The 15439-nt window shown below is 36.9% G+C and overlaps 1 long non-coding RNA gene across 2 annotated transcripts; it reads left to right on the forward strand.

Annotated features, from left to right (window-relative positions):
- Nucleotides 1–876: 876 nt before the first annotated feature.
- On the forward strand, nt 877–15050 carry LOC147838379 (uncharacterized). Of its 2 annotated transcripts, XR_015521628.1 has the most exons (9): nt 877–962; nt 1240–1464; nt 1769–1868; nt 9448–9495; nt 12119–12321; nt 13232–13347; nt 13922–13959; nt 14050–14129; nt 14399–15050. It is a non-coding gene; the product is annotated as an uncharacterized LOC147838379 (long non-coding RNA). The 2 variants fall into 2 exon arrangements; XR_015521627.1 differs by lacking the exons at nt 877–962; nt 1240–1464; nt 1769–1868; ... (1 more) ...; nt 12119–12321; nt 13232–13347 and having other exon boundaries at nt 13863–13959.
- Nucleotides 15051–15439: the final 389 nt, after the last annotated feature.

The raw sequence follows: 15439 nt of genomic DNA on the forward strand, positions 1-15439 counted from the left end.
CTGTTAGACCCATCATTTGAATTCTGTACAAGGTTTGCGTTATTTCTAATAAAATGTCTGGTCTACTTTCTGAATTACTATATTGTAAGCTTGTAAGTGAAGAACTCGAGTCTGAACAGATTACTGATTTTAAAGGTCTTATCCTCTACCCATTGAATTGCTAATAAAAGTGCTATCATTTCTCCTGTATATACAGATACTTCGTCACTAATCCTTTTTCCTACTGCTATTTGAAATTCAGGAACTGTAAAAGCCACCTACTCTATTTAAACTCTTAGAGGCATCTGTATATATTTTAACATGAGTGTAAAATTCATTAATATATTTTTGTACATATAATAGATTACACTCCTCATCCTTTCCTCTCTTTTCTAATATTGTAAAATCTACCGATGCGTCTGGTAGTAACCATGGTTTAACTACTGGTAGGGGTACAGTAGGACTAATATTTAATTGACACTTTTATTTCTGTTGCTTTTTTTAACACTGTCCATCCAAAACTTTTATTTTCCTTCCTCTCTTTTTCCCAACATGGTTTTAGTGTTTCTAATGTTGGATGTTCTTGATTATGCCCTTTCAAATTTACCCAATAACTTACGGACAGTTGGACTCTTCTCATTTCCAAAGACATTTCCCCCATTTCAATTTGTAGTGCTGTAATTGGTGTAGTTTTAATTGCTCCTGTACTTAATCTTAATATCTCATGTTGTATTTTGTCTAGTTTTTTAAGAGATGTCTCTGCTGCTGACCCATATACAACACACCCATAATGTAACTGCCCATGATTTAATGTACTCGCTTTGCTTGCCCTAATTGGAGTCACCACAGGAGGGCGCTCTAGACTAATAGGATTTAAGTGAGACAAAGCAGAGTAAGAGCAATTCACGTTTGTTCACGAGCTAACAGGTACAGCTCGGAAGAATGCCTTGAGCTTTTAGTGTCCCTTCGGCAAGCAGAGCGAGGTATGTTTTGTTTATTGTTTGATTTATTTGGAAAATGTTAGATGTTTTGTAAATGTTTGTTGTTTATTTTTCTATGTTGTTTGTTGTTTTCTCTAGTTTTACGGTGCTTTGGTGCTTTGGTGCTTTGGTGCTTTGGTGCTTTGGTGCTTTTGGTCTTTTGATGCTTCTGTGTATACAACAAAGAACTGAGACGATGATTTATGTGATGAACTTTATTGCATCCAAGTAAAACTTTTTAAATGCACCCGTCAAAAACTCTCTGCCTATTCTTTGAAAGCTGAAGGGCTGCTACAGTAAAACTCGCTGCTACACATGGCTTTTGCATCGCGTTGGTGATTCATCACATGAGTGTCATGTTACAAGCCTTCATCTCGTCTGTGGCACTGCATGGCATCTACAAGAGACTGAATCTACACTAGGACGGCGACTTTACACGGTTAACTGGGAAAACTCTTCATGAAAGACTGAAAGGTGACTGCAAACAAACGTTGTGGACTCAGAGGTACAAGAAAAGGAAAAATATTTATCTATTTATTACTTTTGGGATAATTGCAATTTTTAAAGAAAAAAAAGGATTTATATTTGTATGCTTTGTTGAATTTGTATGCAGTAATTGAAGTTTGAGAATGAGGAGTGACTAATGATTTAAGTGCTCATGTTTCAAGGTGTTTGTGTAATGTTGGGCTTATATTCATGATGCATGTATTAGACAAATGTTTGCAATTTTAAAGTGCTTAAAGTCTTAAGAGTTTATACTGTTGTTGCACATGTGATTTTGACTTATTACCTTTGCTATAATATTTTAGGTGTTTAAATTTGTCTGATGTAAGCAGGTTGCTGATTTAAGTTGTAGACAGACAAAATGGACGACACAGCGGAGCAAATGGCGGCACAAGCAAGTCAAAGGTCAGTTCTTGATAAAGATCTGAATAGTACAACAGAAATGCAACAGGTTAGATCAAGATCAAGCTCTCGAAAAAGAAATCCCACAGAAAAGGGTTTAGAAATGCAAAAACAAGAGACAAAAAAGCACGAGAAAGCCTTTAATAAAGCTTATACTTCCTGGAAGCAGACAGCTAAAGAAATTAGATGTAAATTAAAAGCCTTATGCACATGTGAAGAGCTTGAGCAAATTTTGAAAGACATTCAAACTAGTCAGGATGTTGTCACTCAACATTATGCCCCATTTCTGCGTAATCAAACTGCTACTCCAGAGATTGTAAGAAGAGTAGATGTTTGTTCCATATTGAGTACAGAAATTTGTGATTTGGTGAGCAAACGAATAGAAACTGTTGATGTCATTCAAAAAAGGGAAGTAGTTAAAGAGAGAGTTAGGCAGATATTGAACAAAGAGGAGTATGAGTCTATATTTGGTTGTACCAATACAGAGACCATTATCTCAGTATCGTCACAGACTGTAGAAAGTTTGTCAGCTGTCTCAGAAACTTCCTCTGAAGCTTCAAGTAAACGAGCTGATGCAGAGGCAGAACTTGCGGCTAAAGTAGAGCAGAAAAGGGCCATTCAAGAAATTTCCAATCAGCAAGCTCGACTAGTTAAACTGGAGAATGACTGGAAGCTGGAAGAAGCAAGAATGTTAGCGGATATTAAACAGAAAGAAATTGAAATTCGCTCCAAGTTAGAAGAAGAAAAAGCAAAATTGCAATTGTTACAAGCGGAAAAAGATGTCAACGTAGCTGCAGCTCGAGTGAAAGCTTATAACAATGCAGAAAGTTGTCTTGAAGAGAGCAGTTTGGAAGACGACGAGACCGGAAATGTCATTTATCCTGAACGAAGAAAAGCTTCTAACAAACCTCAACGTAATCCTGTGATAAATCCATTACCTTCACAAACATTTCAAGAAGAAAGTAAAACTAAAGAGACTGAGAATTTAGCTCAAGCATTAGTGAACTCCTTAAGTATAAGTCGTTTACCTGTTCCAGAACCAAACACTTTTAATGGTGATCCTCTGAAGTTTATTGAATGGAAAATGTCCTTCACAGCACTCATTGATTGTAAATCCATCCCAGCAAGTGAGAAAATGTTCTATTTAAAAACCTATCTTGCAGGAGAAGCTCGTAAGGCCGTAGAAGGGTTCTTTTATAAGAACTCGGATGATACATATCAGGGTGCTTGGAGAGTCTTGGAGGAGAGGTATGGAAACCCATTCATTATTCAGCGTGCTTTTCGAGAGAGACTCATGAAATGGCCCAAGGTGGGAGTAAACGATCCATTTTCCTTGAGAGAGTTCAGTGATTTCTTGCAAGGTTGTGTTGAAGCTATTCCACAAGTCAAAGGTTTGTCCATCTTGAATGATTGTGAGGAAAATTACAAGTTGCTTAAGAAGTTACCAGAATGGATTGTCCGTAAATGGAACAGAATTGTTGTTGAAGAGTTGGATATGACAGGAGACTATCCAAGTTTTAAGCAATTTGCTGAATTCTTGAAGAAGGAATCAAAGATAGCTTGCAACCCTTTCACTTCTCCACTGCTAGCCAGTTCAAAGGTTCCAGATGAAAAGTATCTGAAAAGAGCAAAAGCTTTCAATATTAAGGCTCAAGTAAAAGATTCAAGACCAGAATTCAAGGTAACATCACCATGTTCTGTGTGTAAGAGTGAAATGCATAGTATCGTCAAATGTCCTATCTTTGCAGAGAAGCCCATGGATGATAAAAGATCTTTCATTCGTGAAAATCACATGTGTTTTGGATGCTTGAGAAGAGGGCATATTTTTAGGCACTGTAGGAGACGGCATATTTGTGGAACATGTGGACTGCGTCATCCAACTTGTCTGCACGAAGATAAAAGCAAATATTCAGAGGTATCCCAAGCAGATATTACATCAGAAGCATATACAAGTCAAGAGGGCCAAAGGGCAATGTCTTATGCAGTAACACAACATGTCTCTGCTACTTCTAGTATTGTTCCAGTGTTTATCTCCACAGTAGAAGAGCCACAAAATGAGATCCTTACCTATGCCTTACTCGATACACAAAGTGACACAAGCTTTATTTTGAAGGATTTTATTGATGAGCTGCAAGTGAGCAGTCAAGCGGTGAAGCTGAAACTCAGTACTATGACGACTACAGACACAATTACTCCAAGTAACAAGGTTAGTGGTCTGCGAATCCGAGGACTTCAAGGTGGGAAATGTATCCAAATACCTCAAGTGTATACGTGTGATTTCATTCCTGTGGATAAAGCTCATATTCCAACGAAGAAAACTGCATTATGCTGGTCTCATCTTAAGCACATAGCCAATGAAATGCCACCACTTCAGAGTTGTGATATAGGACTATTGATTGGATATGACTGCCCTTCAGCGTTGGCTCCCCTAGAGGTCATAATCGGTAAGGAAAATGAGCCTTTTGCACAGAAAACCGCGCTGGGCTGGAGCATTATCGGTCTTTGTAATCCCCACTTAGACAGACAAGGAAGTCAAAGTTTTGTTCATCGAGTGTCTGTGAAAGAAATGAGAGTTCCAACAGCTAATGATGTCTTGAAAGTTTTGGAGTGTGACTTTAATGAGAAAAGTTATGAAGACAAATATGTGTCACAGGAAGATGTCCGCTTTATTCGTTATCTCAGTGATAACATCAAGCATAAAGAAGATGGACATTTTCAGTTACCTCTTCCTTTCAAGAGCAGTAATCCACCTTCACTCCCTAACAACAAGAGGTTGGCTTTATTACGTCTGCAACATTTAAGTAAGAAGTTAAGGTCAAATCAACAGTACCATGAGAATTACAAGATTTTTATGGAAGAAATGCTCAACAAGGGAGATGCAGAGATTGCTCCCGTAATACCTGATAAAGAAACAGCTTGGTATATACCACATCATGGAGTTTACCACCCTCACAAGCCAGACAAGTTAAGAGTAGTATTTGATTGCTCATCAAAATTCTGTGGCATATCTCTTAACGATACTCTTCTTACTGGTCCAGATTTGATTAATTCTCTGGTGGGAGTACTTTGTAGATTCAGGAAGGAAGCCGTTGCTGTGACATGTGACATCGAAAAAATGTTTCATCAATTTCATGTCCCCCCTGAAGAGAGAGATTATTTAAGATTCCTATGGTGGAAGAATGGGGATTTGAAAGAAGAGCCCATTGAATATAGAATGACTGTGCATCTTTTTGGTGCAGCTTCATCTCCTGGGTGTGCGAACTTTGGCCTGAAGTATCTCGCAGAGAAGTATAAATCTGAGTATTCTGAAGCTTCTTCATTTGTGAATAATAACTTTTATGTGGATGATGGCTTAATTTCAGTTCCATCTATACAGGAAGCTAAAGATTTGATTGCAGAAGCTAAAACCCTGTGCAAGCTTGGAGGGTTACGTCTCCATAAGTTTAACTCAAATGAGAAAGATGTCTTGCGCTGTGTGGATTCGTCAGAGTGGGCGGTTTCTTCTAAGCCACTAAATTTGACTCCTGAATCATCTGGGCATGTTCTTGGCATACAGTGGTCTACAAAGGATGACACATTCAGTTTCAACACTCAACTTAAAGATCAGCCTGCAACACGTCGAGGTATTTTGTCAATTGTATCTTCCTTATATGATCCCATTGGATTTGTTGCTCCTTTCCTTTTGAAGGGAAAGTGCATTTTGCAGGAGCTCTGTCAGAGAAATATGGAATGGGACGATTCTCTCCCTGATGACTTAATTCCACGGTGGGAGGAGTGGAAAAATAGTCTCCAGGACTTGAAAGATTTTACTGTTCCAAGATGTTACTATCCTTCGTCCTTTAGTAAGATTGTGTTGACAGAGTTGCATCATTTCTCAGATGCAAGCAACCTTGGTTATGGTGCATGTTCCTACTTAAGAGTCAAGAGTGACAAAAATGAAGTGCATTGTTGCCTAGTAATGGCCAAGGCTCGAGTGGCACCTATAAAAATCAAGAGTATTCCAAGACTGGAATTGGCTGCTGCGGTGGTTTCTGCTAGACTGAGTGTTTTGCTAAAAGCTGAACTGCAAATGATGATCGATCAAGAGTTCTTTTGGTCTGATTCTCAAGTTGTTCTTGCATATCTCAACAATGAAGCAAGAAGGTTTCACGTGTTTGTCGCTAATCGTGTTCAATTGATCAAGGAAATTACAAATACAAGCCAGTGGTATCATGTAAACACCTCTCAAAATCCTGCTGACCATGCCTCTAGAGGTTTACTCATTTCAGAGTTGAGATCTACTAACTGGATGACTGGACCTACATTTTTATGGGACCAAGAAGTGTGTCCGGCTCCAAACACTTCAACTAAATTACTAGTAGGAGATCCTGAAGTCAAACTTGTACAGGTACGGCTGACTAAAAGTAGTGATACTGCTAACTTCCTTGATCGATTTGGCCACTTCTCTTCCCTGAGAACTCTAATCAATGTTGTTGCTCGAATAAAAAGGCTAGCATTAAGTAAGAAATGTCTTAAGGATATTGTCACCGTTGAAGAACGCAAGTGTGCATTACAGGCTGTGATTAAGCTTATTCAAGAACGAGCCTTCTCCCAAGAAATCCAAACAATCCAAGGAGGTAAGGCTCTACAGAAGTCCAGTTCACTTTTCCACCTGGATCCCATCTTGAAAAATGGTCTTCGTGTTGGAGGAAGGTTGAAAGGATCATCTCTTAGCGAAGAGGTTAAACATCCATTAATTTTGCCCAAAGAGAGCCACATTACCAACCTTATTCTAAAACACTATCACAGCAAAATTTGCCATCAAGGAAGGTCCCAAACGCTTATGGAACTCAGGACACATGGATTTTGGATTATTGGTGGCAGTAAGTCGGTTGCTAAGTTAATCTACAATTGCGTTCAATGTCGGAAACTCAGGCGACCAGTGGAGGAACAACAAATGGCAGAACTTCCAAAAGAACGTACTGAAGCCTCTTCCCCGTTCTGCTACACGGGTATGGATTGTTTTGGTCCATTTATTATAAAAAAGGGACGAAAGGAGTACAAAAGGTACGGCCTTCTTTTCACTTGCCTTTCATCACGAGCAGTCCACATTGAAATGCTTGAAGACCTATCAACAGACATGTTCATTAATGCTTTGAGATGTTTCATAAGTCTGCGAGGAGCTGTTCGTCAACTTTATTGCGACTGTGGTACAAACTTTGTAGGAGCTAGAAATGAATTCAAACAGGCTCTTAAGGAATGCGATGTCAAAACACTGGAGAGATATCTTGCGGAAAATCAGTGTGAGTTTATCTTTAATGCTGCCTCAGCTAGTCACTCAGGAGGTGTCTGGGAACGCCAAATTAGGACTGTGCGTAATGTGCTGAATTCTACTCTTTCTTTGTGCCCTGGTAGACTGGATGACTCTTCTCTAAGAACATTGTTTTATGAAGCGATGGCTATTGTTAATAGTCGACCATTAACTGTGGATGGAATAAACGACCCAAAATCACTAGAACCTTTAACTCCTAATCATCTTGTTTTAATGAAATCCGAGACTGCTCTTCCTGCCCCAGGGAAGTTTCTAAAGGAAGACGTGTATGCTACAAAAAGGTGGCGCAGGGTTCAGTACTTGATTGAACAGTTTTGGAGTCGTTGGAAAAGGGAATATCTCCTGAATATATCCACAAGACAGAAGTGGCACGTACCTCGACGTAATCTTAAAGTAAATGACATTGTAATCATTAAAGATGACATGCTTCCTAGAAACAAATGGCAGTTAGGTAGGGTTGTTGAGGTTTTTCCAGGTAACGATGGCCTTGTTAGACGCGTTAAAGTTCAAACAGGAGAACAAAAACAGAAAACGGGGTTGGGGCACCATTCTTCACGTTCAGTTATTGAGCGACCAATCCAAAAATTGGTTGTTATAGTTGAGTGATTAGTTGCAACTTTCTTGCATCAGACAAATAATGTTAATTTTGTATGTGGATTTATTTTGTGAGTAAAATTTGAAGTTAAAATCATGTATGATATTTGTTTTGTTTGTTTGATTCATACCATGATTTGGTGGGAGTGTAACTGCCCATGATTTAATGTACTCGCTTTGCTTGCCCTAATTGGAGTCACCACAGGAGGGCGCTCTAGACTAATAGGATTTAAGTGAGACAAAGCAGAGTAAGAGCAATTCACGTTTGTTCACGAGCTAACAGGTACAGCTCGGAAGAATGCCTTGAGCTTTTAGTGTCCCTTCGGCAAGCAGAGCGAGGTATGTTTTGTTTATTGTTTGATTTATTTGGAAAATGTTAGATGTTTTGTAAATGTTTGTTGTTTATTTTTCTATGTTGTTTGTTGTTTTCTCTAGTTTTACGGTGCTTTGGTGCTTTGGTGCTTTGGTGCTTTGGTGCTTTTGGTCTTTTGATGCTTCTGTGTATACAACAAAGAACTGAGACGATGATTTATGTGATGAACTTTATTGCATCCAAGTAAAACTTTTTAAATGCACCCGTCAAAAACTCTCTGCCTATTCTTTGAAAGCTGAAGGGCTGCTACACATAATCTATCACCGATCTAATCCACCCACAATAAATTGCCTTTAATGCTACCCTATCTGCTCCCCATTCACTACCTACTAGACATCTCATTATATTTATTATTATTTTTTACATTTGTTTATTATTTTCTGAATATGAACTGTCCATGTAATTCTTTCATCAAACCAAATTCCTAAAAACTTAAAATATTTTACTCTTTCTAGTTCTTGATTATATAATTTTACTTTAATATCATCTTCGATTTTTTTTCCTTGTAAAAACATTATTTTTGTTTTATCCACTGAAAATTTAAAACCCCATTTATGTGACCATTTCTCAACATTATTTATAGCCTCTTGTAATTTCCTAACAATGTATTCAATATTCCTTCCTGTTTTCCAAACTGCCCCATCATCTGCAAAGAGTGACATTCCCATCCCACTCTCTACCTCTTCAAACACGTCATTTATCATTATCGAAAATAATATTGGACTTATTATACTTCCCTGAGGTGTTCCATTTTCGACTGTGAATTTTCCTGAATAACTATTTCCTATTTTCACTGTTATTGTTCGATTTTCGAAAAATTCCTTAATCCATTTATACATTTATCCTTTTACACCTAACTTCCATTGTTTAATTAATAAACCTTCTCTCCACATCATATCGTAAGGTTTTTCTATATCAAAGAAAACAGCCACTACACTCTCCCTATTTATTTGTGCTTTTCTAATGTCATGTTCAAGGCACACAACTGGATCCATTGTATTTCTTCCCCTCCTAAACCCACTCTGGTATTGAGAAATACATTTGTTATTTTCTACATAATACGTTAATCTTTCATTCACCATTTTCTCCATTATTTTCCCAATATTAGATGTTAAAGCAATTGGTCTGTAACTTCCTGGATTTGTCCAATCTTTTCCTGGTTTATGTATAGGTATTATCATTGCATCTTTCCATGTTTGAGGTATTTTCCCTTTCTCCCATATTTTATTGTACATTCTTAATAACATTCTTTTTCCTTCTCTTCCTCTTCTTCTTCTTATAACTTTACGGCGGTTGGCATCCAGCGTTTTGGTGCATTACCGCCACCTTCAGCTCCGGAGTGTGGACCAGAGGTTAGGTTTACAGACTAATCATTCCCCCCACTTTCCTCTTTCCCACCCCTTCTCATACACACACATACATACTTACATACACACCTCTCCCCTACTCCTATGTTATAATAATAACCATAATACTCTCATACTACTATTTGAACTAATACCATAATAATAATAATAACCACCACATTGCTCTTACCCCTACTTTTACTTCCACTACTTGGTTATATGTAACTATATTCCCTTTACCTTATTATTTAAATGATTTATTTTATATCCTATCATAAACACCTGTTTCTCTCAGACACTTTATAAGTATTCTGGTCTGAATCCTGTCCTTTGTATTTAGTAAACCTTTTAATGTTATTTCCTGAATCCCTATTTCCCTTAGATCTTTTCTCATTTCCTCCCTCTGCTTTTCATACCTTTTGCATTTTAGTATCACACGTTCAACTGACTTTTCTTCACTACATCCCTCACATAATCCAGTTTCATGTTTTCGTATCAATTTAAGTGTTTTATTTAATAAACAATGACCCAGTCTTAATCTTATCACTATTTCTTCTCGCCTAAAACCTCTACTGACTCTTTTGTGTTTAACAGCCTGTTGAATTTTACACAAATGCCTTCCTTTCTATTCTCTGTCCCACTTCTCTTGCCACTTTTGATTTATTCTTACCCATATTAGACTTTTCACTTCGGCTTTACTAACCCTTATTTGCATTTCTACATTTTCTTTTGTTAATGCCCTTTTTGCTAATTTATCAGCCATTTCATTTCCCTTTATCCCTACATGACCTGGAACCCATATAAATCTTACCTCCTTTCCCTGACTTGTTATTTTAGTTATACACTGGAGTACTTCATACAAGATATCTTGTCTACTTGAAGAAAATGATCTTAGACTTTAAAGAGCTGATGCTGAGTCTGAACATACCAATATTTTGTCCTGCCCTGTCAATTGTACCCATCTTAATGCTATTAGCATGGCTAGCATCTCCACTGTGTACACCCCCACATTATCAGATGTCCTTCTATTTATTTCAATTTCTTTTGCTGGTATAATAACCCCCAATCCAGACACTCCAGTTTCTGGGTTCTTTGCTCCGTCTGTAAAAATCTGTGTGTAATCTTTGTATTTTTCTTCGATCCTTTGATTAAACTTTTTTTTTCCCGATTTATGCTTTCTCTTGCCTCATTCTTTTTCTCTAAAATAAACCAGTCTACCTCTGGCCTAACTAGCCTCCATGGAGCAATTTCTGGATAAATGACAGTAGAACTTATTCTCATATCAAACACTCTTAATTCTTTTGCCACCATGCTCCACACCGACCAAAATTCTCCTTGTGACTTCTCCCATTTTCCCAACTATCCTGTAATACTGCTTTAGTGATATGTGTATTTGTATGCCCTTGTAAACCTACCCAATAATTAGCCATCAACTGCTTCCTTCTTAATTCCAGTGGCAATTCTCCCATTTCCACTTGGATAGCTGACACTGGTGTTGTCTTAAAAGCTCCACTACATATTCTCAGTGTCTGCGCCTAAATTACTTCTAATTTATTCAAGTTTGACTTGGCTGCTGAACCATACACTACACTACCATAATCTAAAACTGACCTTATTAAAGCTACATAAATTCTATACAGTGATTGTGTGCTTGCACCCCAATCCCTTCCTCTCAAACATCTCATTACATTAATTACTTTTTTGCATTTTCCCTCCATTTTATGAATGTGGTCTACAAATGTTAAACGAGAGTCTAACTTAATTCCAAGAAATTTAAAATTCCCAACCCTCTCTACATCTTTTCCATACATCTGTATCTTAAGCTGCTCTGCAATTCTTCTCCTAGTGAAGAAAACCGACTGAGTTTTTTCAACAGAAGACTTAAACACCCAATCATATCCCCACTCTACCACCCTATTAGTTGCTTCCTGTAACCTCTTAATTATATGTTCCATATTCTTTCCTCTCTTCCACAAAGCGCCATCATCCGCAAATAGAGACCTACATATATCTTCTGGTACCTTTGCAAACACATCATTGATCATTATAATAAACAGTAATGAACTTATCACACTCCCTTGAGGCGTGCCATTTTCTGCTTTGTGTACATTTGACATATCCGTCCCTACTCTAACCTGAATCTTCCTTCTAGAAAGGAAATCTTTTACCCAGTTAAATAACTTCCCTCCAATTCCCAACTCATTTAGTTTAATCAATAGCCCCTCCTTCCACATCATATCATATGCTTTTTCTATATCAAAAAATACTGCTATTACATTCTCTTTATTTACTTGAGCCTTCCCTATTTCTGTTTCTAGTCTAATAACTGAATCAATTGTACTCCTTCCCTTCCTAAATCCACTTTGACATTTATCCAATAATCCTCGTATTTCCAGGTCATGCGTCAACCTTTCTGTGATCATTCTCTCCATGATTTTACAAAGATTTGATGTAAGTGCTATTGGTCTATAACTTGTTGGTTTTGTTGGATCTTGACCGGGTTTCCTTATTGGAATCTGTGGTGGGGAAGGCGTGATCGAACACCCCGAAAGGGGGGAGAGCAAGCGGAGACACCGGCGGCTGGTCAGTGGTCTAATCATGAATAATTATTAACACCTGTATTTTCTAGTGATTGGGCCGGAGAGACAACTTCATAAGGGGAGGAGAAGGAGAAGCCGGGAGAGAGCCTGTCCACTTGCCGACGCGACACGCACATACACACACAGCATTATAAATAAAAGTTTGCGCTACCTGATATCGCCGACCCTGCCTTCTTCTTCCCACAAAACGAACATTATTACAGAATCACTATTGCCTCTTTCCAGATTTTGGGTAGCTTTCCATCCTTCCATATCTTATTATATATCTCTAAGAGCTTCAACATTGAACTTTCTTCCAACTTCTTTATCATTAAATAACATATTTGATCTTTTCCTGGGGATGTAGGTTTTGCTTTATTAATTGCTCTTACCATCTCTGCCAATGTAAACGGATCATTTAATTCATTTCCTGTTTCTTCCTTCCTGTTAATCTTATGAAAATGCTGATTATTTGTTACTGTTCTCCTCCTCCCTTCCTCTGATAAATTTTCTGAACTACCTTAACAAATGCTTCTGCTATAATCTCTGCTTTCTCCTTATTTGACGTTGCTATTTTTCCTTCATTTACTATCACTGGGTATTCCCACTGCCTTCTGTCTCCTCCCATCCTTTTTATCATTCCCCATACTTCTCCTATTGGTGTAGTTCTTCCTATGTACTCACAAAACTCAGCCATCTTAATTGTAGATAGAGGTAAAGTTGGTTTTATATTTGCACATTCGGTCATTTAGAAGTTTCTATTGTTTACCATTTTACTTTGAGTTATTCGATCAGAATTACCATGCAAGTATAACTTGAAAACAAAATTAACACTGTTTATTTGACTGTGAAAAATGTTGTACTTTGATAGTCATTGGCTGCAAATATGATTTCACTATTTAGGGTTTGCAAATAATACTTTTATAAAATTTTATTATTAAGTCTGAATGTGCAAATATAAAACCAACTTTACCTCTGTCCAAGCAAATGAGAACACTGGGTTACATCCAAATGTAACACTAGCCAAGTTCAATTGCCATGTGTGTTCTTGCAGCAATATAGTCAGAAATATTTTAGTAACATGCATAACCACCTAAAAAACAGTGATACAGTGCCTTGTATGAAAGCTATCTTTACTATAATCTTGTGTCTTAAATCTACAGATTGCTGCTGAATTCAGTTGAATCACTTCTGTCCCACTAATTCAAACATGTCAAAACTGGAGTTACTCCAGCAAGCTGGCCAGCATCTCCCGTAGATAAGAAGGAATTGCACAGAGGTAAAGTTGGCTTTATATTCGCACATTCGGACTTTCCCCTTAATAATATAATTTCATAAAAGTATTATTTGCAAACTCTAAATAGCAAAATCATATTAGCAGTAAATTTCTATCAAAGTACAAAATTGTTCACAGTCAAATAAATAGTGCTAGTGTTGTTTTCAAGTCATACTCCCATGCTAATTCTGTTCGAATATTCAACGTAACATGGTAAACAATATAGAGACTTCTAAATGAACAAATGTGCGAATATAAAACCAACTTTACCCCTATAGGAATTGCAGATAGAGATAACATTGGTTTTATATTCGCACATTCGATCATTTAGCAGTCTCTATATTGTTTACCATGTTACGTTGAATATTCGATCAGAATTATCATGCATGTATGACTACTAAACAACATTAACACAGGTCTAATTTAATCTGAACAATGTTGTACTTTGATAGTCATTTGCTGCTAATATAATTTCCCTATTTAGAATTTGCAAAGAATACTTTTCCTGAAATTCTGCTTAATAATATAATGTCTTTATATCCAAGTTTAAAACCAACTTTATCTTTATGAATTGCAGGGCATAATATTTGGAAAGTGATGGCTACCATTGATGAGGTTTGTTAACTGTATTTTATGATGCTTGTAAATAATTTCCACTTTAGTATGGTGTTTTTTCATTGTTTATACTTAATGTCTCTTCTACAGAATGATGGAGAGCTTGCATTCTCGGAGCATTTTCTGTGTATCTTAATGAAGATTATGAAAACCTCATGAAGGAGTATACTGTAAGTGTTTTCCAAGCACTAAATGTTTAAAATGCCACCACATAAATTCACATAATATAATCAAGGAATATCAATACACAAAGTATATTTAACTTGGGGTTATCAAAAGTACAGACTAACCCTAACAAACACAGTAAAGTTGTTTTGTAAGTCACTGCAGGTGCGTTATGTAAAAGATTGAGGAATGGACAGTTGATACAAAATTCACAATCTTTATTTTTGATGGAATTAAACTGACTTAACAGTGGTACTGTTTTTGTGTTTTATAGGACACAGGCTTTGAAAACTCTGAGAGAGAGAGAGAGAGAGACATGGCCAATACTCTCATTTATAATCTACATCATCAGACCTGAAGGTGCAGAAGCCTGTGACCCACCATCAGGTGTTGGACTGATTGTTGAGGGAGTGAAAGTGCTTCAGAACCTTGGCGATGTCACCAAGGCGTGTGCTCTTCTTTTGGGAGTAATATACAGCTTGAGTCTCAGTTATCCTTCAGACCTGAAATACACCTGAGTTTTTCCACAAAGTGTTGCTGGGACTTGAAGAACTCAAGAGCAAACTAGGCTGAATCAGTATATCATTCTGGACAAATGAAAGAAATAGAGGAAGAAGCTTTTTTGTGACATTTAAATTGTTTTATGGTTTTAAAATTAATGTGATGTTATCTTTGTTGACGGCACCAAAGTTTTAAATGAAGTTCTGCAACTTTAAATGGCTAAATGGTTTGGTTATTTACAAAGATTAGAGGTCAGTTTTAATCTTTTCTTTACTAATGGCTCGAACGATTTCAGATATCCAAAATTGAACCCTGTAGTAGTTTGTGTCATGCTGCCTGCCTTAAACTTTTTGCTTTTCTTTTTCCAAGTAAAATGTATTATTTGCAGTTGCATATAGTAAAATAACATTTTGGTCAATAATAAACTTTTTTTTTTTTTCGTGTTTTTATCTGTCTTTTTGAAACTAAATGTTATTTTGGTGGGGGTTGTCATAAAGAGGCCAGTTGTATACTTTAACAGTCGCTTAAACATTTTAAAATATCAGCAATGTTGCATTTCATGACAGTATTGAAATAAAATGTCCTTACACATTTTCTTTTGTAAATTCTTATTACAATATTTGAAGGAAGTAGCACATTGTAAGAATGTTCACTATTGACCAAAGTGTTTTTTTTAAAAAAAATCCTCTTCAAACTGCTATTTCAACTGTTTGTGGATGTTTACAAAAATCGAGGCCAGTTTGAATGTTACTCTAACTATTCTTTGTAAAGATCAGAAATATAGTTTAGCAGTATTTTGACATTCCATGTATTT

Source organism: Danio rerio, chromosome 22 (assembly GCF_052040795.2).
Source record: "Danio rerio strain M-AB ecotype USA chromosome 22, GRCz13ab, whole genome shotgun sequence".
Taxonomy (NCBI): Eukaryota; Metazoa; Chordata; class Actinopteri; order Cypriniformes; family Danionidae; genus Danio; species Danio rerio.